Source organism: Hippocampus zosterae, chromosome 3 (assembly GCF_025434085.1).
Source record: "Hippocampus zosterae strain Florida chromosome 3, ASM2543408v3, whole genome shotgun sequence".
In the NCBI taxonomy this organism is placed as follows: domain Eukaryota; kingdom Metazoa; phylum Chordata; class Actinopteri; order Syngnathiformes; family Syngnathidae; genus Hippocampus; species Hippocampus zosterae.
In genome coordinates this window covers 20,234,482-20,240,705 of record NC_067453.1, presented here as the reverse complement: position 1 = coordinate 20,240,705, position 6,224 = coordinate 20,234,482, and positions in this window count along the sequence as shown.

Sequence of the window (6,224 nt, the reverse complement as noted above, 5' to 3'; positions counted from 1 at the left end):
CTGTGTGGGTTTTCTCCGGGTACTCCGGTTTCCTCCCACATTCCAAAAACATGCATGGCAGACTGATTGAACACTTCAAATTGTCCCTCGGTGTGATTGTGAGCACGGATGGTTGTTCATCTCTGTGTGCTCTGCGATTGGCTGGCAACCGGTTCAGGGTTGTCCACCTACAGCACCACCCCGGTGCCACCCTTGTGAGGATAAGCGGATCGGAAAATGAATGAATGAATGTTCTATATGCGCGGAAATTCACAATGTGAAAATGAAAAAATTGCAGGTATTAGTGTGTAGTTTTGAGTTAATATCCAAATACTAACCACACGTCCTACACATTATCTTCACTGAGCTGTTCACGCTCTTCATTTGACTAAAGCCGTCGGATAGTCCTCGCGGAAGATTTGACGTACTGTCAAATATGCCAGGCATGCAGTCAGCATAGTGTGGGGCGCAGCTGGACTTTCCCGGAGGGAATCCTCCTCAACCGCTGATGTATTAATACGAGCGCAGTTCGATATGTTCACACATAATTATGAATGGTTGCAGTGTGAATGTGCGGTGCTGCCGAGCCAATGCGTTTGAGCTGCATTTGGACTTCCGGCGAGGTAATGTGTTGTGTTGCCTGATGGGGATTGTAATGCATCGAACTGTGGGCATCTTAATTATTTCATATCTTCCAGCAGGAGAGGTTGTATGATATGAATGCCTCGACTGTGACACGTGGTTTGAAATATTAATGTCATAATGAATGTACATCGCTTGTTAACTCCCAATAAGGCTTCCGGGCGCATATTATCACCATTGATTCAGTCTGCCTGACAACGGAGCTTACTTTCACACGGGTTGCAAATGAATTCAGCATGTATTTATTGACACGCTGAATTCGCAGTGGGATGAGCGAGCGTAGACGATTGGTGCACAACACAATCTCATGCTGTTAATGACTTGGTGGCACCACTCCTTGCTGAGTGGTAACTGCAGCCTCCCGAGGTCACTGGTTGATTTATTCAGAGTTGTTTTGTTTTTTGTTTTTTTAATTGATACATGTTTCAAATGATTTTGCTGACGGGACAGTTGCGCAATTGTGACTGCCTCGAGATAGCGATTTAATTGGTTCTGTGTCCACTCTATGAGTGCAAAATACTCTCCAATGCCCAGAAAAACAAAACAAAATGTTTTTGTTGAAAAGTAAAAGTAAGTATAATAGCATTCTTGTATAAGGTACTTTAAAAAAATAAAAACAATAGCCATGCAGGCAAACATCAAAGAGTTGCACTGAACTCTTGTAAGTGACTCAGTCATCAATGAGACATGTTGCTTCGTTGGAATTTATTGCAAATTGCATGACACTGATTTCAATGAGGCGGCCCGGGAGTCCAGTGGTTAGCACGTCGGCTTCACAGTGCAGAGGTACCGGGTTCGATTCCAGCTCTGGCCTCCCTGTGTGGAGTTTGCATGTTCTCCCCGGGCCTGCGTGGGTTTTCTCCGGGTGCTCCGGTTTCCTCCCACATTCCCAAAACATGCGTGGCAGGCTGATTGAACACTCTAAATCAGTGGTCACCAACATGGTGCCCGCGGGCACCAGGTAGCCCGTGAAGACCACTTGAGTAGCCCGCCAGTGCCTGGACATTGTGATTTGCTAGTAGAAATTATGATTTAAAAATGCAAACATTGGCAGTACTGTGAGACATTTCGAAACACGATCAAAGTCTGACAATTTAAATCATCAAGTATTAAAAATAACACATCCTCATATTATTGAAGGTATTTTGGACAAATATGTTATTTCAGACGTGTATCAATTTGGTAGCCCTTCACACAATCGGTACACATGAAGTTGCTCTCACCCTCAAAAATGTTGGTGACACCTGCTCTAAATTGTCCCTAGGTGTGAGTGTGAGCGTGGGTGGTTGTTCGTCTCCGATTGGCTGGCAACCGGTTCAGGGTGTCCCCCGCCTACTGCCCGGAGACAGCTATAGGCTCCAGCACCCCCCGCGACCCTAGTGAGGATCAAGCGGTTCGGAAGATGAATGAATGATTTCAATGAAGTGGCTGTATAGAATAACCGTTTTCTTTTCCTTGTCTGACATGTGATTGAGTTGCAGAACAGAATGCATTTGCAACAGGTGCCCGTAACACAGTGCCGGCGTGATGGCCTCTGTGTGGCCCAAAGCCCCAACCACCTCAGCCTGCCAGGGAAACCTGACTCCCGTGCTGACACTGGCACTGACGCGGGTGCAACCCTGAGAGCCTCAGAGATGGTCCTGGTGACGGCGGTGAGCATGTGCGCACAAAATACGCCATCACGGCCGAAAATAACACATATACTTTTCAAGCACGTTTCGTTATGACATTGCTATATTTTATTGTTAATATTTGGACAAATCATGCTTTAGCCCAAATATTAACAATAAAATACAATTTAGAAGATATATATTTTTTCCAATTAAAATCAATGGATGCCATTCATAAAATATACAAACTGGACATATTTTAGCAGCATTTCAACATTCTTGACTGTCATTTAAGTGTAAAAAGAAGTTAAATCCTTTGACTAGTGAAGCATGAACAAAATCTTCACCTGATATGCTGACTTACTTGACGACACTTTGAGACGCGCATTTGTGCGACTTTTGATATGAATATCTATATATTTCATATCTACATATTTTTGCCCGAAAATGTTGCTCAAATATGACCTCGGGGGCGTCAGAGATTCCACTGTATACTGTAGGAGGTGACTTTTTCCAAGGAGGGCTCGCCTGCCAATGAAGCATTCATACACTTGAACTCGTTCCCCCCGAGCATCTTGTTACTGCAACTTGGCCGCTGTCTTTGCCACGCTGATTTGCGAGCCGGGATACAGTACCTAGTACAAGTCCAGATCACATTTAACTTCCCCCATGGTCATCGAATAGTAGTAAAGAGTGGCGACGGGGCGAGTGTCAAACTTTCCTTGAGCGAGAAACTTAACCTCGAGTTGCACCTGATGAGCTCGTCACCGCCCGGAGTTATGACCTTTGCCTTCAGTCAGTCGATCTAATTGTGGCTAGTAATGGTGACACTAACAGTCTATCTGACTACAAAATACATAAACAGGTATGAATTGGTACAGAAGGAGTTCAGTTTTTTTAATAATAAAAAACAACAACATACCATATGCCATATAGAATATTCACGTGTGTTTTCTGGGTGATGAAGCTTTTGAAGTGATTTTAACCGTTTCAGGGACAGCAGTTACTACAGTGGACAGCTAATCATGTTGTCAGCCTACAGGTTATCATGATTGGTACATGAAAGGATTAAAGCAGGACACACACACACACCAATTTTTGACTTCTCAAAATGATGTTTTTAATGTGAGAGATCTCACACATGACATGCTAGCTTACTGGTAGTTACAGTGCCATTGCAAACTGTCTTGGTGAATGATTTTTGGCTACATTAAGTCATTTCAAAGTCATAATGCCACACAGGGATTTGCACTCATAAATAATGAAGCGGTTTTACATTTATGATTTTTGTGTTTGCCCTTACCGAGCAGGTTAGGGAAGAAAAATAAACAAATGAGACATCTGAGAATTAAGCCATTCCTAACTTTGATCATAATGGAGCATAAATGCTCAAATGTGGTTTGATTTTTGGTATGCGTGTCCCATGCCTGGCACAAATTACACATGACACATAAAGCCATCTCTGAATACAATTTGCTGTTAACCAGTGCTATTTATGGGATCAAACATAACCACAAACAAATGTTTATGTTATACCCATTACACAACGGATGGCATTCTTTGCAATCTCAGTCAACCTCCGACTAATAGTACTGCTCATGATAATCCTAACAATATCTTGCTAGCCAAACACATCCTCTCATTCCAAATAGCTATTATTGCATGCACAAATAGTTACTCCTTTCTGATTAAGATATTAACCCAATCAGGGACAGCGGTTATCATGTTACATCATCATGTTACAGGGTGCATGAAAGGGTTAAGCAACTGTATCAATGATGTTTTATTCAAAAATGATGCATGTTGCCGCTTGTGTTGACTTGCGAGTCTCAGTCCGCAAACCGTGACCCCTCACTGGCCTCCCCGCCCACAAACACGACTAATTGTGTTTGTTAAAACACACGGCTGCGATGGAAGCGCTGCTGCTCTGCTAGTACCGGTAATCGAATTTGAGCTCAGGTGATGGGGGGGGCGGGGGGGCACAGCTTGACCCCTGCATGTCCCTTTACAAAAATGACTGCTATGATAACACAACGTAGGTGCCTCCGCATAACTTCCGCTAAACGTATTTGCTCCTCCCAAACGACAGTGTTACCCTTGAAAAATACTCCCCACTCGAGCACACAATATATGTGAAGCAATTTTGAGAATCTTCCTCAACTCCTGTCCCTTTCTTCTTAAATGATCATTAAAAGTGCATTTGGCGTCGATTTCAACATGATGTCTAATGGCATGTCCATATCTTTTCATCAGTGTCTTACAGGCCGCTAATTTATTTCTGAGCTATCAAAGCATCTCGACAGCAATAGAGGGACAGACTGTCACCGGGAGGGTGACCATTTTGCAGAGCCTTTAATGCAAGTACTGTATGTTAATTGCACCCCCCCCCCCAAATGTAGGCGCCCTCTAATGGCCAATTACGCTGTTATTTAGCTACACATGAACCAAGAAATTGTTTTGTGATTTGTTGTACTCTGTGATATATTGGTGTGCAAACAAAGCACAAAGTGAGCTCGCAGGGGTAAAGTTGGTGCCTTGCTCAAAGGCACTTTGACACTTCACACCCTACAGTTCCGCAGCCTTACCGTAATTAATAGCTTTCAGAACCATTTTGTATGTAGAACTTATCAAAATAAACAACCCATTAATAGATTACGTAAGCTTTGTATACATATATTGGAAAGAGACTTTATCGACAACCAGTATTTTGGTTACGGCAGTGGCACCCTGTGCATTTGGTACCTGGAATTGCACATAAAAATGAAGGAAACAGACGACAACGCAATATAACTGTGCAACATACATCATCTAGAGTAGTTCACAATCAAAACTGAGCTAACACAGACTATCTACAACATGCTAGTAATCAAACGTAGTTATGCGTGTCGACGGCTACATATGTGTTTTGCTATCGTTGAAGTTGGCTGGACCAAGCTTTGCTGACTTATCAACTTTAACCCTCTGAGGATGAATTTGAAATCTGATCCTTTCAAAGGGAAAGTCAAGTCAAAAATATATATATTTCCAATAATCTGTGCTACGTGTCGCCACTTGTCTAAAAACGGCATTCTGATTAGTATTGTGTTTGTGGGATGTGAATTAAGCAAAAAAAAGAAGAAGAAGAATCCACCTGCTTGTATCCATTTTAGTGGCGGTCATTTTGTCAATTGCTGTCGACTGAAAATGACATCACAGTGCCTAAGGGGGCAGGTAATGACCGTCACAGCTGTCACTGTTCTGTTTCTGGGTTTGGTCATGTGACATTCACAAGCCAGTATGACAGTTGAAGTTATGGGCCAGCACGACTAAATCTGAAGGGCAGACTATGGCTGCACATTATGTATATGTATGCAATATGTGACTGGACCCCCCCCCCCCCCAAAAAAAATAAATCTCAATATCCACATGTCCTGTAAGCAATGCAGCCAAGGTAAACACAGAAAAATGAAGAGATTCTTGGGAATAAATCAATCAAATGTCCTTTTTGTTGGTGAGCGCTTCTTTTCTTTTCATGTTTAGGTGAGCAGAGAAGAAGACTAGTAGAACATCATGTATGATGGGTTTGTAAATGTCATTTGGAGGAAAATGTCATCCCGAATTGACACCTTTTTGCTTAATGCTATTATTTATTTATTTATTTTTTTTTGGGGGGGGGGGTGTGGACCAAAAACAACATTTAGTTGAAAACATAACACGCGTCTGTATCCGCACTGTAACGATTACCATATACTGTCGACATTTCTTGGGGGAATAAAACAACATGCTAGTTGCTTGTTCTTTTGCAACCGTGCACGATAACAAACTCAAATGTAAATAAGTTTTAGGAGAGTCCGTTGAAGTTAAAGCGAGAGGTGGCCGTTTCGCCTTTAAGAGTTAAGAAACTTGAAACCTTGTTTGCGCAACAATCAGTGCAGCTCACAGCCGCCAAAGTGTCTAGACTAGCACATGATGGTAGTCAGCCAATGGCTCCAGCGATCTCCTCGGGGGCCCCGC